Source organism: Phyllobates terribilis, unplaced genomic scaffold (genome assembly GCF_046119375.1).
Source record: "Phyllobates terribilis strain yellow unplaced genomic scaffold, ASM4611937v1 Scaffold_4__5_contigs__length_816908805, whole genome shotgun sequence".
Lineage (NCBI taxonomy): Eukaryota > Metazoa > Chordata > Amphibia > Anura > Dendrobatidae > Phyllobates > Phyllobates terribilis.
Window position 1 is genome coordinate 255,760,838 of NW_027362764.1, and position 25,331 is coordinate 255,786,168.

Below are 25,331 nucleotides of genomic sequence, written 5' to 3' on the forward strand. Positions count from 1 at the left end.
TGAACCCAATTATACCTAGTGAGTTTAGGTTTTAACACATGTCTATGGGTGACAGATGCTAATGACTCTGCTTCAATAAATACAGTAAGTAAATAACGCGTAAGTTGTAAAGCACTGAGCACTAGTTAATTGTTCATGGAGATATAAATCAATAGACTTGGCATTGGAGTCTGCAGTGTTATCTGATTTTTTAAGCCATTATGAAAAACAGATAAAGCTAGCAATAGAAGACATTTTATTCTTATAACTTTGTGCATTTATATAATTGGACATTGTTTTATGGTTAATATATACAATTTATGTTTCAAGAATACAAGTTAACAAATATTTTAATGTCATTAAATATCTATTTATATGTATTGTAAAAACTTTACATGAATGATCCAGCATTGACTTTTAATGACAGCCTGTATCATAACCTAGAAGTTGTATAAAAAATTCTGTAGACTTCAGAGCTGAAATCTCTAAATCGCTTCATCCATATGATTTTATGTAGCAGAGGAGACTTATGGGAAACACCTCCCCCAAATTTTAATAGGTACATAAATTAAATAGTGAGTTATAGTGTTCCACACTAGATGTGGGGGTCTTAGATGGGGGCTTCATTACTACTGTACTACTTACCTGAGGGTTGACTCAATGGTTAGCATTGTTGCCTAGATTTGAATATGATTAAGGACAACATCTGTATGGAGTTTGTATGTTCCCTCCATGTTTGTTTGGTTCCATCTGGCTACTCCTGCATTCTCCCATAACCCAAAATGATTGTGTATGTATGCGTGTGTCTAAAATAGAAAAAGTAGATGCTACTTTCTATTCTAGCTTCAACAAAAGTTTAAGCAGCATGGTGGCTCAGTGGTTAGCACTGTTGCTTTGCAGCACTGAGGTCCTGGGTTCAAATCCCAGCAAGGACAACATCTGCAAGGAGTTTGTAAGTTCTTTGTGTTTGTGTGGATGTTCTCCAGTTTTCTCCCCCACTCTAAAGACATACTGATAGGAAATTTAGATTGTGCGCCCCAATGGGGACAGTGCCGATAATGTCTGTAAAGCTTTGTGAAATTAATGGCGCTATATAAGTGAGTAAAATAAATAAATTAATAAAAATAAAACCCCCTGATCTGCAGTACCTGGGAGCTGCCACTACACCTTGTGAGTGCTTGGGCTCCACCTGAGAACTGTTCACATTCACCAGCTGCTGGAACTGTGAAGAATTTTGAATCCCTGCCATCTAATATTGATGACTTATTTAAGTATAGGTCATCAATATCATTTTGGTGGAAAAGCCCTTTAATTGGTGGTTGCAACTCTCATTTTTGCAGCTCCTTTGCCCCTTATACAGCCAAATATCATGACAATAATAAAGGGAGAGAGATAACAATTGATTGCAGAATCAATATCAATATATGGATGTTAAGACCAAAACAACCCTGATTATGAAAAAAAAATATCAAATAAATAATATCAAAAACTAATAATAATAAACAAAAAAATAAAAAATCTTCCAAAATTCCAGTCAACTAAGCTTCACTGCTATGCTAAGTAGGAAAGATACAGAAAGTTATTTTACATAGTAAAATAGTCTTCATAAAATATAAAACACAAATATTAATTCTATAATTTTATATAATTTACAAAAAGTTTTTTGATTTTTATCTAACAAGGCATATACTGTGTGTAAAAATTGTAATAAAATTAAGCCCTGAAAAAAAGGCAAAAATAATATTAATACTGTAGAAAATAAAAAAAAAATGTAGCCAACACGTGCAGAAAATCCGTAGAAAAGTATTCAATATAAATCCTAATATTGTTCTCTTGTGCGAAGTATTTTAATATTCTATTCAGCTGTTTCATACTTGTAGCTGTTTTTTCCTCTGTGTTTTCCAAAAGTGACACCAGGAAATGGTTGCCATTACAGCTCCCATTAGGATTGACACTGAGACTCTTATTTCCCTTACTCCTGCATGGTAAATCTGCTGAACTATGGAGCGATATAGGGAGAAACAGAGTGTCAGTGCAAGTCAAATCAACCCCTATAGGAGCTTTAAAGGCTGACATGTTCATTTAAAAAATACACAGGAAAGAAACAAATATAACTGGGGAAACAGCCAAAAAATAATTTATTTTTTTTCATATAAGGTCAAATTCGCTACTCAATGTAAAATAATTCTTAGATAAGATGATAAATGTAATAAATTATATAATAAAACACAATACAATACAATCATTTATTTTTATATATTTTTTTTATAGTAAATGATGAATTTTAGTAGATAGCAAGAACTGCAATAAGAAAAAAAACAATGAAAATGTTACCCATATGTAATAAAATAAGGGGAATTTGTCATATATTTATAATAGATTGGTAATAATTTTCATGTGACATGTGTTATGCATTATGAGCTCAGAATTTTTGAGTAGAGTCAATTCTGTATATGCCGAACCAAAAATACCATGAGTAATAACGGGGGGAGATGATTACTGTAACTTGATTGGTAGAAAAGAGCGTCATTACAGGCAGCTGAATCAACTTACTTGTCAAAGTCATTTCTGATGAATAAGATGAGTCTTACATGATCTGCTGAAACAAAGGTTCTTTGCAAGTAGAAATACTATGATGGACCACTCATAAAAAATCATCTTTATTTATAACTATTTTAAGGTTGTTTTCTTTAGACCATTGGGCTTTTTTATTATTCATTATATATAGTAAAAGGTCAAAAAATTGTATTGACTCAGCTTAAATATTTGTCATCCCCATTTTCCACAGTTGGCCTAAAATTTCCTGGCAAGTCTATTTTGAGTAATACTACATTTATCTTCCTCGTGTGCTGTGGATTAGAACAACAGCAATTATGAAAATGTTAAAAAAAAAAGGGAAAAACTGACCATGGAGTGGAGAATGCATGGCCTTTGAGTTAATCTCTGGAAGAATGTTGAGTTTAATTACATTCCCTTTATCAAACTGATAGAGACTTATGGAAATCCTGACTGCAATTTAACCTTTGCAAACCTGACCTTCCTAAAATTAGAGCTGGGCACCTGGAAATATTTACCAACTGAACTGAAATGCACTGTGTTGAAAGTTCTACCCGTTTACACTGAAGTTATTTTCATGTATTTCCTATGTTTAACATCACCTACATTGTGCAGCCCTGAACGTGAATCTGAGGTTGACTGGTAAAAGGTCAGATACTTTGGACTCTTTCTATCTAGTTAACTCTTGTACATGATGGAGTCTGGACGGCTTGTACGTGATAAGCACACACAATACAGCCATCAGATCACTTTGACCATTATCCTCCCTGCCCCCATTATCACTTGCTTTCAGTTTCCAAAATCTGGTCTAAACCAATGGGAAGAATAAATAAATGCTTGCTGGTAACTGATGCTGAATGCTTTAAGAATACACAATGTGAGATAAAACATTGGCTAATATATACTTCAATGTATTCTAAGTTAAGGAGAAAGACCTATTTGTATATGTTATCTCATAATTGGCAAAGAAGTAGCAATAATACTCCATATAGAGCTAATCTTAATAGGGAGCACCAGAAGCTGCCAAAGCTATGTCAAGGCCTCTCATCCAGCCACCCAAACCCTGCTTTGAACTGATGTGGGATGTATACCCCAAATAAAAGTGTTTGTAATGGGTATGGGTGTATGGGTGTCACCCATACATGGGTAACTGTATGGGGGTTAGACTTTGCTAATATACTCTGTCTTGTTGAAAGGTTTGTTAAATGATTGGACTTGGTGTAGCCACTTGTGATCAGTGAAGCTGACAATATTTGAATTTGGCAGGTCACTCGAATTTGGCCAGGAAATTTGATTCATATTTGATGAAAATCAAATATGCCTTATAATGTCCATGGCTCTGTCCTTGCCCCTTATGAATAATAAACATAGAGGTTACAAAATAAAAAAAATATATATTACATTCACATCTGTAGCATCGGCGTCTCTGCCCCCGGCCAGGCAGAGATGTCGTCCCTCTCACCGCCGCGCTCCCCGCCTGGCGTCCTCCAGCGCTCCTCTTCCTGCTTCTGCCAGCGCGCGCAGCTTCCCGGGCACTGTGCTTAGGGCGCCGCGCGCGCTCCCTCTTAAAGGGGCCGCGCGCGCCGCCCTAAGGAGTCCCCGGCCAATTGCCGGAGGTCCTCCCATATATAAAGCACCTCCTCCAATATGGAGTTGCCCAAGCATTAGTTAATGCACAGTGTACTTACCTCTGCTTCAGCCCTCAGGTCCCGCTGCTAGCCTGACTACTAGTCCTGCCCGCCAGCCTGACTATCAGTCCAGTCCGCCAGCCTGACTACTCTGCAGCCCGACAGTCTGTCTTCCGTTCAGTCCACCAGTCTGTCTATGGGCTTTGCCCGCCTGCTTACCTGGAAGCACCTGCCTGTTTCCTGTCAGCCTACCTGGAGGCTCCTGCCCGTCACTTGCCGTGACCACCTGTCTGCCTACCTGGAGGCTCCTGCCCGTCACTTGCCGTGACCACCTGACAGCCTACCTAGAGGCTCCTGCCTGTCACTTGCCGTGACCACCTGACAGCCTACCTAGAGGCTCCCGCCTGTCACTTGCCATGACCACCTGACAGCCTACCTAGAGGCTCCCGCCTGTCACTTCCCGTGACCACCTGACAGCCTACCTAGAGGCATCTGCCTGTCACTTGCCGTGACCACCTGTCCGCCTACCTGGAGGTTCCTTCCCTCTGCTCGGTCCCTCCCTGGTCACGGAGTCGTTAGCCGCCGTACGACCTAGGTCGGTCTGAGTTGATACTTAGTTACGCCCCTCTGGGTCCCTCCTTGAACCGCAGCACAGAGGTTCCACCACCCAGATCCGTAACAACATCCCTGCTCACCTGTCTTGCCTCCATAGCTACTCGCCTGTTTCTCCACCAGCTCTGGTCTTTTCTGTTCTTCTTGGCAGGTAACATCCTCTTCATTGCCTTTCTTCACTCTGCACCAGTGCTTCCTGTGCTGGCTAGACCTTGGGTGATTCTAGTCATGACATCACTATTCACAATGTCAAGACATCATGACGTGCATCACTTTAGGCATAGTCAGGGCCTTGGGTCACAAATCAAGATGTCCTTACATTGTGGTGTCATGACATGGTGCCTAGACGACACACATTGTGATGTCCTCCTGACATCATGTGTGTTGCCCAAGGGATATTCAGTGCAGGAAGCATTGATGCAGAGTGAAGGAAGACATGGAAGAAGATGTCTTTTGCAATATAGAACAGAAAAGACACGAGCAAGAAAAGAGGAAGCGAGTGGAGGATTGTGGCGACAGGACAGGTGAGCAATGAGTTGAGCATACTTATTTATTTTTAAGACCTTTTCAGTCTGCTACTAAAAAGGAAAATGGAGGTGGCTGACAGCCACTTTGCTAGTTTTGCATGTACCAAATAAAAAAATTTTTAGATTTGGGCGAATTCAAATTTTTTGTAAAACTCAATTCGAATTTGATTAGTCTTCAACAGATTCACTTGTCTCAAGTAGCCACTTAGTGGAACCAGCAAAATAGTTTTATTTTTTTTCTGTGAGAAAGGGAATTAGTATTAGGGATGAGCATACCTGTGGAAGTTCAGGTTCATCGGGCTTGGTCGAACTTTAGTCCAAAGTTTGGTTCAGGTACCCAAACTTGACCCAGACCCACATAGAAGGCAATGGGGACCCGAATTTTTGTGCTGTAAAATGACTGTAAAATGTGGGTAGTAAGGGGTTGGAAGCTGCAAAAAGAAGGAAAATGCGGGTAATAGGACAATAAACCTGCAAACAAATCTGAATAGAGAAATGAAGGATAGATAGACAGAATAGATAGGATATATGTCCTGTAGATATTTAATGCTACAAGCCCCCTACATATAATAAACTAGCACCCTTTTAGTGCCTTTCGTACATTTATTATGCTAAGAGGTCTGAAGAGAAAATCAGAGCCTAATTCGGAACATTCAACTTGCGGAGAACAGATTAGGTGCAAATAAAATTTCATCAAAAAATCACCGCTGTTTGGCCATTTAGAATACCTCAGTAGTGCTGAAGTAAGAAGAAGCTGCACATACTGCAATCCGCCCTGTCTTTCCGATCTAATATTGTGGATAAATGGATTGAAAACGTAAGAGAAGGCTGCCCACCATGTCTTCCCGATCTAATACTAAAAATAAAAAGGTTGCTGAGGTCAAATGAGTTTGTTCTCACTGCTGTCCACCCAGTCTTTTTGATAATAGAGTGCAATCTAAAATTGAAGGTACCAGTGGTGCGTAGATAAGAAGAGGCTGCTCATGCTGCTATTCACCCTTTCTTTCTGATCTAATACTGGCTATACTAAGGTGCTGAGCTAACAAGAGGTTGCTCACACTGCTTTTCATCTTGTTTCTGATCTAATACTGAAGATACTAGTGGTGCTGAGGTAAGAATAGTCTGCTCATACTGTAATCCACCATGTCCTTCTGATCTAATACCAGAGACACCAGGGGTGCTGAGGTGAGAGGAGGCTGCTCACACTGCTGTCCACCATGTCTTTCTGATTTAATAATACCAGGGATGCTGAGGTAAGAGGCCGATCACACTTCTATCTACTCTGTCTTTCTGTGCTAATACAGTAGATAGCAAGGGTGTTCATATAAGAAGAGATTGTTCACACTGCTATCCACCCTGTCTTTCTTGTGTAATAGTGCAGCTACCAGGGTTGCTGAGGTAAGAAGAGGCTGCTCACACTGCTATTCTCTCTTCATTTCCTATCAAATACAGGAGTTACCAGTAGTGCTGTTGTAAGAAGAGGCCACACAAACTACTGTCCACCATGTCTATCTGATCCAATACTGGAGATAGCTGGGGTGCTGAGACAAGAATAGGCTGCTCTGTCCACTCTGTCTATCTGATCTATTACAGCAGACACCAGGTGTGCTGAGGCAAGAAGAGGGCACTCACTCTGCGGTCCACCATGTCCCAAGTTATAGGACAAATTTAGCCTTCTAACTAAATTGAAGAGCTGATCTGTGTCTGCTAAGATCATGTAGCTTTTGCACCTTTCCAGCATTTGGCAATCACATGATCGCTGGCAAGGGAGCGATTAAGGAGGCATGAACTGTAATACACCATCTATGCCTTTCTTTGACAGCTGGTTTTTTACTCCCGTAGCTGCACGATCTCCATGGGCTTGTATAGTTAGCCTCAAAGTTTTAAAGAGGACCTGCGAACAGGTCAAACATGGCCATTTTTTCCTCTTCATTCCTGTTGCTTCCTAGAGTATTTTGTTTTCAGTTTTTGTTTTTAAATCTGCCATACGGTTCCAGATATATGAGCCTTTTTATTTAGTGCTAATTTTTATGGTCTTTAGCAATGGCGTGTGGCTCACGGGATTATATGGGGGCATGACTTTAGGCTATTTTGAATAATTACCCCTTTGAGCACTGCACTCTTGGTAAAGACAATAAAAATGTGTGACAAATAAATATGCCCATAACCCTCAAATGACTAGAATAGTGCATCATCAGAGACCCATCCAATGACATGCTCCTCTAGTCACCTGAACTCTGGGATTTATGAATCAGGCAGACTCCACTTCCGAAGCTGGCAGTGACATATGGAGCTGCTTATACTGGATCAATGGGGGAAGGTGAGTTTGCTTCCATTTATTATTTTTAATCAGTCCATTGCTAAAAAAAATATTTTGCTGTCGGACAACCCCTTTAAGACTTTGGGCAGAAGGCAAGGAGTTAAAAAGGAAATCCAGTCAAAATTATTTTCAGACATTTTTGATATTTGCTATCATATACCACTACTGAATTCCAGAATGACATGTTTCAAACCTCTTTGACACTGCTCAGATATCTCTTTTATTGCAAATCTGACACAACATGCTAAGCACACTACACACTGCTATGGATTTAAATGGACAGTCAACTTTGCTTACACCATAGTGTCAACATTTTAGCAACAGAAATCTCTGAGCAGTGCCAGAAGGGTATAAGTTCTGTAGAGCCATTCATTACTGAAACCAATGGTGGTCCAAGATCACAGATTTTGCCAAGATCTACCATGATGTATGGTATATCAAAGCTCAAGTTTCATTGGATTTACACTTAAAGTAGTTGGAAGGCCTTAAATCATGTTGTTTATTAAACTGCAAGTCCATTATAGTCAATAAGTAGGAAATTCTTATTAAACAGTACAATTCTTCTCCTTAGTCTTTGAAGAGCTTCTTGGGTCTCGGACACCAAGCATTTGGCTGGCCTTGGTCATAGATACATTCTGATTATTAAGCTTCTCTTCCCTATCTATCATGACAATAAGCTATAATGGGGCATATATTACATTCTTTTGTCATAACTCACATTGTTATTATGTAATCCATTATGGAAGTTAGGATTAATTTGCTCGACTTTTAGTTTATGACCTTTCTCAAGTTTTTCAACACATAAAATAGCAATTAAGGAAAGTACAACTAGGAAAGTAATGCTAAAGTGGAGTTAGTCTGATCTGTAAATATTGGACTAGTGTACTTCTTCATCATTCATTTTCAACAAGTTTCCTTTTAATTCCCTAATGTCTAAGCCTCAGGCTTCAAAAGACTTGGTTCTTAAAAAAAATGCCCGTTCATTTTATGACATTGATTATATTCATTACTTTGCTATAGGGAATTCACATAGATTTTTCGTTTCTATGTTCTTGCACTACGCTTGGGTGATTTGGCTGGATCGATCTTAGAAAAAAATAAGTACATACTGATGAGTGGCTGTACAAGAAATCTTTATTCTTGTTGCCTTAATTCACCCCATGCAATACAGCACTTTGTTAAATGTTCTCGAAGTACAAGTACAAGGCAAGAAAACTTCTTCTAACAAAGTCAACAGCAATTTGTCAGCAGTCATAATGGGCCACTGTTTTGTTAGGGCAGAAATAATATGATGGCTCTAGGTGGATAACATTAAATGAAGGACTCAATATATCATTTATAGTAAGTAATCAATTTACATATACTTAAAAAAGTACGGTAAGTATTTAGTTAGAGAAAGATAGGTGCATCTTTTTAACTTTTGTGTCTCTGTAGTAATTGTGTGTTTCTCTGCATTATCTTATATTATCTGTACATGTCGCTTCTGATTTGTAGACTGCTGCAGAATATGTTAGCGCTTTAAAAATAGAATTATTCTTATTATTATTAAAGGGTATCTGTCGCTCACAACATTTTAAATGATATAGGGGACTTAGTTCCTATAAAAATCATACTAGCACTGTGCTTGTTACTGGTACGACGCCTTAATTTCTATGCAAATAGGGGATTTTCAATGCGCTTGTGGCATGATCGGGAGCTTGGTGCACCGTTACACCCCCTCATTTTGCATGTTAAGGACTTTCCCTACTGCTGATTGCTTCCTAGAGTCAGACAGCGTGCGCCTAAACCCGGCGGAGAGCGCACACATTTTGATTTCTGGTTCCTCTCTGGGTGGATCGGTATAGTAAGACGCATCAGGAGAAAGAAGTCATAGAGAAGGGGCTTGATCACTGTATGCATGCGCGATTAGGCACAAGCCGTGTTAGTGTGCATGCGCACATATGCTGCAGTGCTGATAATCAGAAGTGGGGGAATCTCCCAACATGCATTATGGGGGCTCATGTCAAAGTGCTCATGTCAAAGTGCTCATGCATGTCAAAGTGCACCAAAACCCCCTCATTTGCATGCAAATTGGAAGTTATTTTATCAGGCATTGTGCCAATAATAGATACAGCGCTAGTATTATTTTTATAAGGGTTAAGTCTCCTATATCACAGTATAGCTCAACTAAAATGTAATTTCATGTGACAGACATTTTCTCACATTACTGAAACATTTCAGAAGATGCTATTCTTGGAGTGTCCCTCAGATATGATTATTATATGATTTTTTTATTTTTTTTATTCACATTTTCACTTTAAGTACAAATCCTAAAATGTTATTGGAGTTCATGAGTAGATAAACCCATTGATCACTAGATTGAAGGTATTAATGGTATGTGCTATTTGCTGCGTCCCTTCTGCATCACTTAAAAGTAGTGATAGAATCTATAGAATAAATTCAAATGAAAAGCAAAGGGACATTTATCTTGGCATAGTGTTCCACCTTTCTAACCACTTACTTCACATTCTTGCCTAGATTGAATGTCGTTATTTGAAAATCTATAAGCAACAACAGCACATCCATGAAGCTCAGAGGATGGCAGAGGTTTGCAAACCTGAGACTGCAAATATTGTTATCCTATGTATGTTGCAGTGGTCACTGCTACGTACTTCCTGAAAGCATTTTAAGAAGAATAATTGCTCATTAAGAACTTAATGGATTGTGAATAGTGATGAGCAAGCATGCTCGTTACTTGAGATTTACGAGCATGCTCGGGTGTTTTCCGAGTATCTTCAGCGTGCTCGTGTGTTATGTTTCAGTCACTCCGTGCACATGATTTGCGACTGTTTGACAGCTTTAATACATGTGAGGAATGCCTGTTTCTTGGGCATTCCTCACATGTATTAAAGTGCACTGACTGAAAGATAACACCTGAGCACGCTGAAGATGCTCAGCGAGCACCCGAGCATGTTCGCCGAAAGGGTTAACAGAACATACTCGCTCATCACTAATTATGAATCCAAAGCCAAGCCGCAGATATGAAGTCTACTTACCAATTGGAATTGGGTGTGAATACAACAGAAATGTGTTTAAATTTCCAATTAGAATGTGGTTACTGCATTGTAGCAACTTGTAGTTGCTTCTAGACAAATATTGCACATGAGTGCACAGCTTTAAGGCTAGGGCTACATGGCTACGTGTGTTACCTGACAGCAGTTCTCGTAAAAGTCTCATGACAAAAACATCTGTGTAACCTGTGTGACTATTTTAGAGCTTTGACTTTGCTGTAAATAAAACAGCCAAGTTACAGACATGTTGCACACAAGTCACAAGTCATATCCAACTTGCATTAACCCCTTAAGCCCCGCGGGTGGTTTGCACGTTAATGACCGGGCCAATTTTTACAATTCTGACCACTGTCACTTTATGAGGTAATTACTCTGGAACGCTTCAACGGATCCCCCTGATTCTGAGATTGTTTTTTCGTGACATATTGTACTTCATGATTGTGGAAAAATTTCTTTGATATCACTTGCGTTTATTTGTGAAAAAAACGGAAATTTGGCGAAAATTTAGAAAATTTTGCAATTTTCAAAATTTGAATTTTTAAGCCCTGAAATCAGAGCGATATGTCACACAAAAGAGTTAATAAATAACATTTCCCACATGTCTACTTTACATCAGCACAATTTTGGAACCAAAATTTTTTTTTGTTAGGGAGCTATAAGGGTTAAAAGTTGACCAGCGATTTCTCATTTTTCCAACAAAATTTACAAAACCATTTTTTTAGGGACCACATCACATTTGAAGTCACTTTGAGAGGTCTTTATGACAGAAAATACCCAAAAGTGACCCATTCTAAAAACTGCACCCCTCAAGGTGCTCAAAACCACATTCAAGAACTTTATTAACCCTTCAGGTGCTTCACAGGAATTTTTTGAATGTGGAAGAAAAAAATGAACATTTAACTTTTTTCACAAAAATGTTACTTTAGACCCAATTTTTTTTATTTTCACAGGGGTAACAAGAAAAAATGGACCCCAAAATTTGTTGTGCAATTTCCCCTGGGCACGCAGATACCCAATATTTGGGGAAAAAATACTGTTTGGGCGCACGGCAGGGCTCGGAAGGGAAGGAGCGCCATTTGACTTTTTGATTGTAAAATTTGCTTGAATAATTAGCGGACGCCATGTTGTGTTTGGAGAGCCCATGTGTGCCCAAACTTTGGAGCTCCCCCACAAGTGACCCCATTTTGGAAACTAGACCCCCCAAGGCACCTTTCTAGATGCATAGTGAGCACTTGGAACCCCCAGGTGCTTCACAAATTGATTCATAACAATGAAAAAGTGGAAAAAAAAAACACTTTTTCATTTTTATGAATCAATTTGTGAAGCACCTGAGGGTTCCAAGTACTCACAATGCATCTAGATAGGTGCCTTGGGGGGTCTAGTTTCCAAAATGGGGTCACTTGTGGGGGAGCTCCAATGTTTGGGCACACAGCGGCTCTCCAAACGCAACATGGTGTCGCTAACAATTTGAGCCGATTTTCCGTTAAATTTGTTAGAGGACACCATGTTGCATTTAGAGAGTCCCTGTGTGCCCAAACATTGGAGCTCCCCCACAAGTGACCCCATTTTGGAAACTAGACCCCCCAAGGCACCTATCTAGATGCATAGTGAGCACTTGGAACCCCCAGGTGCTTCACAAATTGATTCGTAACAATGAAAAAGTGAAAAAAAAAACACTTTTTCATTTGTATGAATCAATTTGTGAAGCACCTGAGGGTTCCAAGTGCTCACTATGCATCTAGATAGGTGCCCTGGGTGGTCTAGTTTCCAAAATGGGGTCACTTGTGGGGGAGCTCCAATATTTGGGCACACAGCGGCTCTCTAAATGCAACATGGTGTCCGCTAACAAATTTAACGCAAAATTGGCTCAAATTGTTAGCGACACCATGTTGCGTTTGGAGAGCTGCTGTGTGCCCAAACATTGGAGCTCCCCCACAAGTGACCCCATTTTGGAAACTAGACCCCCCAAGGCACCTATCTAGATGCATAGTGAGCACTTGGAACCCCCAGGTGCTTCACAAATTGATTCGTAACAATGAAAAAGTGAAAAAAAAAACACTTTTTCATTTTTATGAATCAATTTGTGAAGCACCTGGGGGTTCCAACTGCTCACTATGCATCTAGATAGGTGCCTTGGGGGGTCTAGTTTCCAAAATGGGGTCACTTGTGGGAGAGCTCCAATGTTTGGGCACACAGGGACTCTCTAAATGCAACATGGTATCCGCTAACAAATTGAATGGAAAATCGGCTCAAATTGTTAGCGGACACCACATTGCGTTTGGAGAGCCCCTCTGTGCCCAAACTTTGGAGCTCCCCCACAAGTGACCCCATTTTGGAAACTAGACCCCCCAAGGCACCTTTCTAGATGCATAGTGAGCACTTGGAACCCCCAGGTGCTTCACAAATTGATTCGTAATAATGAAAAAGTGAAAAAAAAAACACTTTTTCATTTTTACGAATTAATTTGTGAAGCACCTAGGGGTTCCAAGTGCTCACTATGCATCTAGATAGGTGCCTTGGGGGGTCTAGTTTCCAAAATGGGGTCACTTGTGGAGGAGCTCCAATGTTTGGGCACACAGGGACTCTCCAAATGCAACATGATATCCGCTAACAATTTGAGCCGACAATTTGTTAGCGGATATCATGTTGCATTTGGAGAGTCCCTGTGTGCCCAAACATTGGAGCTCCCCCACAAGTGACCCCATTTTGGAAACTAGACCCCCCAAGGCACCTATCTAGATTCATAGTGAGCACTTGGAACCCCAGGTGCTTCACAAATTGATTCATAAAAATGAAAAAGTGTTTTTTTTTTCACTTTTTCATTTTTACGAATCAATTTGTGAAGCACCTGGGGGTTCCAAGTGCTCACTATGCATCTAGAAAGGTGCCTTGGGGGGTCTAGTTTCCAAAATGGGGTTACTTGTGGGGGAGCTCCAAAGTTTGGGCACAGAGGGGCTCTCCAAACGCAATGTGGTGTCCGCTAACAATTTGAGCCGATTTTCCATTCAATTTGTTAGCGGATACCATGTTGCATTTAGAGAGTCCCTATGTGCCCAAACATTGGAGCTCCCCCACAAGTGACCCCATTTTGGAAACTAGACCCCCAAGGCACCTATCTAGATTCATAGTGAGCACTTGGAACCCCAGGTGCTTCACAAATTGATTCATAAAAATGAAAAAGTGTTTTATTTTCACTTTTTCATTTTTACGAATCAATTTGTGAAGCACCTGGGGGTTCTAAGTGCTCACTATGCATCTAGATAGGTGCCTTGGGGGGTCTAGTTTCCAAAATGGGGTCACTTGTGGGGGAGCTCCAATGTTTGGGCACACAGGGGCTCTCCAAACGCAACATGGCGTCCGCTAACAATTTGAGCCGATTTTCCATTCAATTTGTTAGCGGACACCATGTCGCGTTTGGAGAGCCCGTGATGTGCCTAAACAGTGGAGCTCCCCCACAAGTGTCCCCATTTTGGAAACTATACCCCTCAAAGATTTTATTAAGGTGTATAGTGAACATTTTGAACCCAGAGGTACGGCACATTATTTGTTTACATTAGGTCATCATATTGAATAAGTTGTCATTATTCTTGAGCGCAAGTGCTCGCTACTTGAGTTTGCATCGGGTACTCAGGTATGCACCATGTACAGCGTGTGCTCGAGTGACATGCTCGAGTCCCTGCTCCGCATGTTTCACGGTTATTATACACCCAAAAAAAAACATGCGGGGATCGCTCGTGCATGGCAGGCAATCCCCGTAAAGTTTTTTGGCCGCGAAGCATATGGGGCAGAGACTCGAGCATGTCACTCAAATACCCACGATACTAAATGCATACCAGAGCACCCGATGCAAACTCAAGTAGCGAGCACTTGCTCTCAACACTAGTCGCCATATCGTCATCTTTTTTTCTTACTTTTGAAAAAAATCCCAACCCCAGCCCTAACCCTAGCACAACCCTAGCCCCAGCACAACCCTAGCCCCAGCACAACCCTAGCCCCAGCACAACCCTAGCCCCAGCACAACCCTAGCCCCAAACCCAGCCCTAACCCTAGCCCAATCCTAACTCAAGAGTTTATTTTTGACGCCGTTCCTTGTGCGGTATAAGTGATTAGACGACTTTATTCTTCGGGTCGGTGTGATTACAGCAATGCCAGAATCATATGGGGTTTTTATGACTGACAGCTGTCACACACTAAAAGACGCATTTTTTCTAAAATCTAGTTTTTGCATCGCCATATTTTGAGAGCTATAATTTTTCCAGATTTTGGCAGACAGTCATGTGACGGCTCGTTTTTTGCGGGATGACTTGACGTTGTTATTGGTGCCATTTTCAGGCACGTGACATTTTTTGATCGCTTTCTATTCCGATTTTTGGGAGGCAGAATAAACAAAAACCAACAATTCAGGAATTGTTTTTTTTTTTTTTTTTTATTCTGTTCCGCGTGTGGTAAAATTGATGAGGCAGCTTTACTCTTCGGGTCAGTACGTTTACAGCGGTACCACATTTGTATCATTTTTCTATGTTTTGGCGCTTATACACAATAAAAGCTATTTTATAGAAAAAAATATTTTTTAGTATCGCTTTATTCTGAGAGCTATAACTTTTTTATTTTTCGGCTGATGGAGCTATATGGTGGCTTGTTTTTTGCGGGACGAGATGACGTTTTCAGCGGTATCATTTCTATTTATATGCGTCTTTTTGATCGCGTGTTATTCCACTTTTTGTTTGGCGGTATGGTGATAAAGCATTGTTTTTTGCTTCGTTTTTTTTTTTTTTTTTTTACCGTGTTCACTGAAGGGGTTAACTAGTGGGACAGTTTTATAGGTCAGGTTGTTCCGGACGCGGCGATACCAAATATGTGTACTTTTATTGTTTTTTTTTATTTTTTTTATAATAATATTTATTGATGGGTACATTATATTTTTATTTTTGGTGTATTATTTTTTTTATTTTTTTATAATATTTTTGCACATTTTTTTTTTTTTTTTTTTCCACTTTCACACAGTTTATACACTTTATTACTTTGTCCCACTCTGGGACTTTCACTTTTTTTTTTCTGATCGCCTGCATGGCACAGGAATGGAGCACCATCCCTATGCCATGAAGGCTGTCAGAAGTGCACAGTGTGAAGATTGCTTGGAGATGCACTGCGCATGTCCAAGCAATCTTCCTGCTCTCTGGTGACCCGGATGTTGTCATGACGACATCGGGTCGTCATGGCAACACCCGGGAAGCCTTTGCAGACTGCGCTGGAAGCCGGAAGAGGAGGTGAGTATCGCCGATCACCTCCCCTTGCCCCCGCAATGCCGCGATCGACTTCGATCGACTTCGATCGCAGCATCGCGGGGGTTAATGTGCTGGGAGCGGTGCGTGACCGCTCCCTGCACATAGTACCGGGTGTCAGCTGTGACAATCAGCTGACACCCGGCGGCGATCGCGCCCGCACAGCCTGTGTGCGCGCGCGATCGCGATGACGTACTAATACGGGTCTGGCTCTTAAGTCCCAGGGCACAGACGCGTATTAGTACGTCAGATGTTATTAAGGGGTTAAAGTCTTTGGCAAGTGTGACTTGCGACTGGTGTCAGAAAATTTAACTCATTTGGAAACAATTGCGACTCCTATGTTACAGTATGTCGCAGGTCACAATGAGACACCAAAACATATCACTGAATGCAATGTTGCAATGAGAGATGTCATGTGACCCATCACAATGTATCCTCATCATTAGTCAAAATCTAGGTGCTAAACCAACATTGCTAAAAGAAACTTATATTGAGAAAGACCAATACAAAAATTGTATGCACATCAAATAATTAAGAAGCTATAGAGCTTATTAATAAAGCTTAATTTATTAGATAACAAAAATATATATTAAATATCACTTTTGAAAGGGGTGTGCTCATTTATGCTGAGCACTGCATATATAAATATATATATATATATATATATATATATATATATATATATATATATATATATATATATATAAATACATATACAGGGTGGGCATTTAATATGGATACACCTAAATTAAATGGGAATGGTTGGTGATATCAACTTCCTGTTTGTGGCACATTAGTATATGGGAGGGGGGAAACTTTTCCAGATGGGTGGTGACCATGGTGGCCATTTTGAAGTTGGCCATTTTGGATCCAACTTTATTTTTTTCAATGTAAAGAGGGTCATGTGACACATTAAACTTATTGAGAATTTCATAAGAAAAACAATGGTGTGCTTGGTTTTAACGTAACTTTATTCTTTCATGATTTTTTTTACAAGTTTATGACCACTTATAAAATGTGTTCAAAGTGCTGCCCATTGTGTTGGATTGTCAATGCAACCCTCTTCTCCCACTCTTGACACACTGATAGCAACACTGCAGAAGAAATGCTAGCACAGGCTTCCAGTATCCGTTTTTTCAGAAAAAAAAAATAAAGTTTGATCCAAAATGGCTAACTTCAAAATGGCCGCCATGGTCACCACCCATCTGGAAAAGTTTTCCACCTCCCATATACTAATGTGCCATAAACAGGAAGATGATATCACCAACCATTCCCATTTAATTTAGGTGTATCCACATAAATGGCCCACCCTGTATATACAGCTGAAACCAGAAGTTTGTATACACTATATAAAAAGACACATATGCATGTTTTTCTCAATATCTGACATGAAATCAGAATAAAACTTTCACGTTTTAGGTAAATTAGGATTACCATCATGCCAGAATAATAAGAGAGATAGAATGTTTTAAAGCATTTATTACTTACTGCAAAGTCAAAAGTTTACCTATACTAAGATTACTATGCCTTTAAACAAATCTGGACTGCCCATATGATGATGTCATATGTTTGGAAGCTTCTGATTCTCATTTAAAGATTTTTCTGTATTTTCATGACTATGAAAATTGTACATTCACACTGAAGGCATCAAAACTATGAATTAAAACATGTGGAAATTATATACTTAACAAAAAAGTGTGAAACAACTGAAAATATGTCTTATTTTCTAGGTTCTTCAAAGTAGCCACCTTTTGCTTTGATGACTGCTTTGCACACTCTTGGCATTCTCTTGATGAGCTTCAAGAGGTAGTCGCCAGAAATGGTCTTCCAACAATCTTGAAGGAGGTCCCAGAGATGCTTAGCACTTGTTGGCCCTTTTGCCTTCAATCTGCGGTCCAGCTCACCCCAAACCATCTCGATTGGGTTCAGGTCTGGTCATAGTGGATGCCAGGTCATCTGGCGTAGCACCCCATCACTCTCCCTCTTGGTCAAATAGCCCTTACACAGCCTGGAGGTGTGTTTGAGGTCATTGTCCTGTTGAAAAATAAATGATGGTCCAACTAAACGCAAACTGGATGGAATAGCATGCTGCTTCAAGATGCTGTGGTAGCCATGCTGGTTCAGTGTGCCTTCAATTTTGAATAAATCCCCAACAGTGTCACCAGCAAAGCACCCCCACACCATCACACTGCCTCCTCCATGCTTCACGGTGGGAACCAGGCATGTAGAGTCCATCCGTTCACCTTTTCTGCGTCGCACAAAGACATGGTGGTTGGAATCAAAGATCTCAAATTTGGACTCATCAGACCAAAGCACAGATTTCCACTGGTCTAATGTCCATTCCTTGTGTTCTTTAGCCCAAACAAGTCTCTTTTGCTTGTTGCCTGTCCTTAGCAGTGGTTTCCTAGCAGCTATTTTACCATGAATGCCTGTTGCACAAAGTCTTCTCTTAACAGTTGTTGTAGAGATGTGTCTGCTGCTAGAACTCTGTGTGGCATTGACCTGGTCTCTAATCTGAGCTGCTGTTAACCTGCGATTTCTGAAGCTGGTGACTCGGATAAACTTATCCTCAGAAGCAGAGGTGACTCTTGGTTTTCCTTTCCTGGGGCGGTCCTCGTGTGAGCCAGTTTCTTTGTAGCGCTTGATGGTTTTTGCAACTGCACTTGGGGACACTTTCAAAGTTTTCCCAATTTTTCGCACTGACTGACCTTCATTTCTTAAAGTAATGATGGCCACTCATTTTTCTCTACTTAGCTGTTTTTTTCTTGCCATAATACAAATTCTAACAGTCTATTCAGTAGGACTATTAGCTGTGTAACCACCATACTTCTGCACAACACAACTGATGGTCACAACCCCATTTATAAGGCAAGAAATCCCACTTATTAAACCTGACAGGGCACACCTGTGAAGTGAAAACCATTTCTGCTGACTACCTCTTGAAACTCATCAAGAGAATGCCAAGAGTGTGCAAAGCAGTCATCAAAGCAAAAGGTGGCTACTTTGAAAAACCTAGAATATAAGACATATTTTCAGTTGTTTCACACTTTTTTGTTAAGTATATAATTCCACATGTGTTAATTCATAGTTTTGATGCCTTCAATGTGAATGTACAATTTTCAAAGTCATGAAAATACAGAAAAAACTTAAATGAGAAGGTGTGTCCAAACTTTTGGTCTGTACTGTATATATATATATATATATATATATATATATATATACAGCTCTGGCAAAAATTAAGAGACCACTGCAAAATTTTCATTCTCTCTGATTTTTCACTTTATAGGTATATTTTTGAGTAAAATGTACATTGTTGTTTTATTTTACAAACTACTGACAACATGTCTCCGAAATTCAAAGCTAAAAATTTTGTATTTATTTGCAGCAAATGAGAAATCGTCAAATAATAAAAAAGAAGCAGTGCTTTCAGACCTCAAATAATGCAAAGAAAACAAGTTCTTATTAATTTAGAAACAACAATACTTATGTTTTAACTCAGGAAAAGTTCAGAAATCAATATTTGGTGGAATAACCATGATTTTTAATCACAGCTTTCCACCAGGCTTTAACACTGCTTTTTGGTGACCTTATGCCGCTCCTGGTACAAAAATTTAAGCCGTTCTTCTTTGTTTGATGGCTTGTGACTATCCATCTTCCCCTTGATTACATTCCAGAGGTTTTCAATGGGGTTCAGGTCTGAAGATTGGGCTGGCCATGACAGGGTGTTGATGTGGTGCTCCTTCATCCACACATTGATTGACCTAGCTGTGTGGCATGGGGCATTGTCCTGCTGGAAAAAACAGTCCTCTGAGTTGAAGAACATTGCCTGAACAGAAGGAAGCAAATGTTTTTTAAGGATAACCTTGTATGCGACTTGATTCATACATCCTTTGCAAAGATTAACCTGCCCAATTCCAGTCTTGTTGAAGCATCCCCAGATCATCACCGATCCTCCACCAAATTTCACAATGGGTGCAAGATACTGTGACTTGTATGCCTCTCCAGGTCTCCGTCTAACCATTAGACGACCAGGTGTTGGCAAAGCTGAAAATTAGACTCATCAGAGAAGATTGCCTTACTCCAGTGCTCTTTGGTCCAATCCTTATGGTCTTTGGCAAACTGCAGCCTGCCTCTCCTTTGCTTCTCATTGATGAAAGGCTTTTTTCTGGCTTTACATGGAGTCTGTTACGAACTGTTCTTGCCGTGCATTTCACCCAAGCTGCCATTTGCCATTCCTTTTGTAGGTCACTTGTTGTCATCCTGCGCTTGCTGAGTGACATTCGAATAAGATGAGAGTGGAAAGTAGCTTTCGCCCTCTGCCGGTCTGAGGCTTTGTTGTCCCCAATGTCTGCTGCTTGACCTTGTTGTAATGGACTGCTGTTTTTGAAATTTTAAGGATGGAGGCAACATGACGCTCACTGTATCCCTCTGCTAGTAAAGCCAGAATTGAGCCCTTCGTTTCCTCACTCAAGACTTTTCTTTTCAACTCCTTGGGCATGGTTAAAAGTTATTTTTTCATTCAAATTACTTTTGGGCTATTCCTAGCACTTGTTTTGCCATCCAGCTTGTCCTATTGCAAGAGGATTGTGAAGACCACAGCAGTGTTTTTTATACTTTCCCTCATAACATAAGATTTGGTTCAGGTGATCACCTAATCAGAAGCACATTGAGTAGAATGAGGTGTACTTTGGTTGGAATTCAACTGACACTGGAATGGAATGGCTGTCAGACATGTAGAGATGATTTTTTTAGAAAACTGCAGTGGTCTCTTAATTTTGCCAGGGCTGTATATACAGTAGGGAAAATAAGTGTTTGATACACTGCCAATTATTCAAGTTTTTCCACCTTCAAAGAATGTAGAGGTCTGTAATTTTTATCATAGGTACACTTCAATTGTGAGAGACTGAATCTGAAAAAAACACAGAAAATCAAATTGTATTATTTTTAAATGATTAAACTGCATTTTATTGCATGAAATAAGTATTTGATCAACTACCAGTTAGCAAGAATTCTGGCTCTCACAGACCTGTTAGTTTTCCTTTAAGAAGCCCTCCTACTCTGCAATCATTACCTGTATTAATTGTACCTGTTTGAACTCATTACCTGTATAAAAGACACCTGACCACACACTCTATAAATCACACTCCAACTAGAGATGAGCGAACCTTTCAAGGTTCAGTTCGGTTCCGATCAGTGAATTTCCCGATGTTTGCTGAACAGTTCGTCGAACATTTGCAAACCCCATTGAATTCAATGGGAGGCAAAGCCAAAGAGATAGACAACACCATCAGGGGGGGCAAAAGCTGTCAAAACAGCTCAAATTAGGGTCAAACACCAGGAAAAGTGACATCAATTGACCCACAGTCAAAATTTTATAATGACACAGCAGCAGTCAGCCATGGGCCATGCATTAGGTATAAGGGTTTGGGCAAATATTTACAACTTTGAATTTAACTTCAAATTAAGATGATGTGGGTGAAATACCAGTGTAGGCCTGCTGTGCTGGGAGCCCTGATACCACATGCAACAGCTCAAGCTGCTTTTCAGCTCAGCGACACTCAGGTCGCACAAATATCAGTTTTGTAGACTACTATTGCTAGAAAAATTTAAGGATAGTAACACAGGTAGTTGACTAAAAGTAAGTGCAGGTCTGCCGGTCTGGTAACCCTACTGCTACCGGCAACACACATGAAGGAGACCCAAGCTGGTGTGCAAACATTTACAAAAATTAGGAGCAGACACCACTAAAGTGGCATTAATTTCACCAGTGTAGAAATAGCATAATGGGGCTCTGACACCACTTGCACTACAGGCAACACACCGGATGGATAACCAACTAGGAGTCTCCACATTTCAAAAAATTATTGATAACATCATCAACAGTAGCAACAGCAGGCACAGAAACCACAACAAAGATGTCACAGACTGCAATAACTCGAGATCAGTGCAGCACACTAAAAACTACACCATCGCCTAGTCTGCACAGTCTGCGATTGGGGTGCAAAAGTGATTGGAGATCCATGACTTGTGTCTTGATGAAAGTTAGGTGGTCTATACTTTCAGGGGACAGCCAGATGGGCTTAATCGTCAGGACACCACCAACAGCACTGAAAACACATTCTGAGAGAACGCTGGCTGGCTGTTATGCCTTCCGCATCCTCCTCTGCTTCCTCCTCTTCTTCTGGGACCGCCACCTCCTCCCGCAGACTATTCAAAGTGTGCTCCAGCATGTAGATGACCGGCATAGTGATGCTGATGATGACATCGTCAGCACTAACCATTTTAGTAGTCATTTTGAAACTGTGCAAAAGGGTGCAGAAGTCTTTAATCTGATTTGTACCACATCTGTACTGTGTTGGCCCAGGATATGCAAAATAAGATACTGCTCCAGGGCTTGTGGCTGCTGCCACAGTTGCTGCAACGTGTGCAGAGTGGAAATCTACCGAGTCGGCATATCGCATATCAACCGGTTAACCGACTGTAGCAGGTAAACAAGTGGAGGGTCTGCGGCTGGAGACCTGTGTGAGAAAATTTGCAACGGTGAAGGAGGAAGAATCAGCAGATGCGGTTGATGGGGCGGCAGGTGGTTGGTGAGGCCCGCAGTCTGCATTTTCACTGCCCGCAGTGAAATTCCCAGACTAACGCATGTTGGTCGCGCAGGTAGTAGTAAAATTATTAAATTTTTTGCCTCTACTGAGTAGTTTATTTTACAAAGTTGGCAGATAATGTAAGTTGGATCATCCTTTGAGGTCTCAAAAAAGGTGCAGGCTAGGCAACCCTTGCCTCCCCTCAGAACTGCAGACTCGCGACCGCTGCTGGTCACAGCCACAGTTGTGGCTGAGGATGCAGTGCTTGTCGTTGTTGTATCACTCCGTGTCTGTGCGAGAGGCCACAATGTAACCTCCTCGTCTTCCTCCTTCTCCACCTCCTCTGCTGAGCTACTCAGCTGCGTGCCTCTGGGTTCACAACAAGTGGGATCTACAACCCCATCGTCATCCTCTCTGTTCTCCCACTCCTCACTCTGAGAGTCACCCTCCTTCTCTTCCTGCCCTGACAGCACAGTATAGTCCTCGTATGCCTCAGGCATCTGAGTCTCATCAGGATCACCTCCACCCCCGGGGGTTAACATCTGGTGATGAGGGTCTGTATTCTGCTCGGACCCAACTTTGTCCAGCCCTGGATCCAACAGAAACATTTTTTGGGCATCTGTGCAGATGCTTTCCTCCTCTTGAGTCTGTGAATCTTTGGAGAAGACCTCTGATGCCCATGAAATAGAACGTGTGAACAGCTCTGCAGAATCGACCATCTGTGGTTCCCCACAGTCAGCTGGGCAGTTGGTGAGTTGTGATGCAGGGGGAAACAAGGGTAATTGGGCTGCCACCTCTGAGGACTGTACTTCGTGTGATGTTGAGATGGAGGAAGAGGAGGAGAGGCCACTTGATACAGCGTTTGCCATCCATTGGAGCACCTGCTCTTTCTAGCTCTCCTCTACAAGGCGTACCACTGTGAGGCTGCCTAATAAAGGGAGCAGAGTAGCCCATCCAGTAAGAGAAGTTGAAAATTGTCCATGGATAGGATGAGACGGTATTTGTTCAGTAGAGCTTTCACTAACATTACCACCTACCACACATACACCTTGAACACCAAGCCTATTACCCACCACAACCTGGCTTTTTCCCACTCATGTTGGATGTACCCCTCCCCTCTATTAACCAGCTGTTTCACAACCCCAGGCCCAGACCTGTCAGTCACCTGTCACTAAATTACTAATCAGTATTTATTTGCTGAGATAGTGTGTCTGTAGAACGCTAGTAGTACAAAGAATTTAGATTTTCTAATGTGGACAACTGGCTTAAGCAAAACTAGTAGCACAAAAGATTTATATGCAGGAATGTGGCCCGCTTCCTGTAGCACGCTAGTAGCACAAAGAATTTAGATTTTCAAATGTGGACTTCTGCCTAGCCAAAAATGTTACCAGCACAAAATATTTCTATGCACAAATGTGGACTTGTTTCAGGACCACGCTAGTAGCACAAATAATTTAGCGTTTCAAATGTGGACTCATGCCTGGAGCACAATATTAACAGCAAAAAAAGAATTATATACTGAAATTTGGCCTGGTGTCTCTAGACCACACTAAGAAAAAAGGATTGATCTGTTGGAAGGTTGATTTCATAGCCAAACAGGATCCTGTCTATCTGAACTAACTGACTGACAATCAAACGCCTTGCTAACCATCTCACTATTCAGTTGAAGCAACAAGAGCAGCCTCTCTGTGCTATTACACTGACAAAATGGCGCCAAAACAGCATATCCACTCTTTATATGGAGAGGGACATGTGACTTTGGCAGCCAATGACACAAGCCCTCATGTCTGGACGCTGTGGATGGTTTCTGTACCCTGATTGGCTGCCAGAATCATTAAGTTAAGAAAAAAAAATTAAGAATAAAAGTCCGCCGCTCCTCTGACCTCTCCCCACCCCCTCCCCTCATCAAACATGTCATCATACAGCACCACTATCCTAGACAAAGTCCTAAAAAAAGCATTTGTGGAAACGCTATCATTTACAGCACTTTGGCTGAATTTTGCCGATTTTGAGTAAACACGCTAGGGGGTTAGAATATGAATCCTAATGTGCAATATTTGAGCCGACTTTGAAGATTGGTGAACGTTTTCTGAACAATTTCGCTAATCTCTAGCGCAAACCTCTCCACCATGGCAAAGACCAAAGAGCTGTCTAAGGACATCAGGGATAAAATTGTAGACCTGCAAAATGCTGTGATGGGCTACAGGACAATAGGCAAGCAGCTGGGTGAAAAGGCAGCAACTGCTGGCATAATTATTAGAAAATGGAAGAAACACAAGATGAGTGTCAGTCTTCCTTGGTCTGGGGCTCCATGTAAGATCTCGCCATGTGGGGTAAAGATGATTCTGAGAAAGATCAGGAATTAGCCCAGAACTACATGGGAGGACCTGGTCAATGACCTGAAGAGAGCAGGGACCACAGTCTCAAACATTATCGTTAGTAACTCACTTCGCTGTCATAGATTAAAATCCTGCAGGCCACACAAGGTTTCCCTGCTCATGCCAGCACATGTCCAGTCAAGTTCGCCAATGACCATCTGGATGATCCAGAGGAGGCATGGGAGAAGGTCATGTGGTCAGATGAGACCAAAATAGAACTTTTTGGTATCAATTCCACTCGCCGTGTTTGGAGGAAGAGGAAGGATGAGTACAACCCCAAGAACACTGTCCCAACCATTAAGCATGGTGGGGGAAACATCATACTTTGAGGGTGCTTTTCTGCAAAGGGGACAGGACTACTGCACCGTATTGAAGGGAGGATGGATAGGTCATTTATCGCAATATGTTGGCC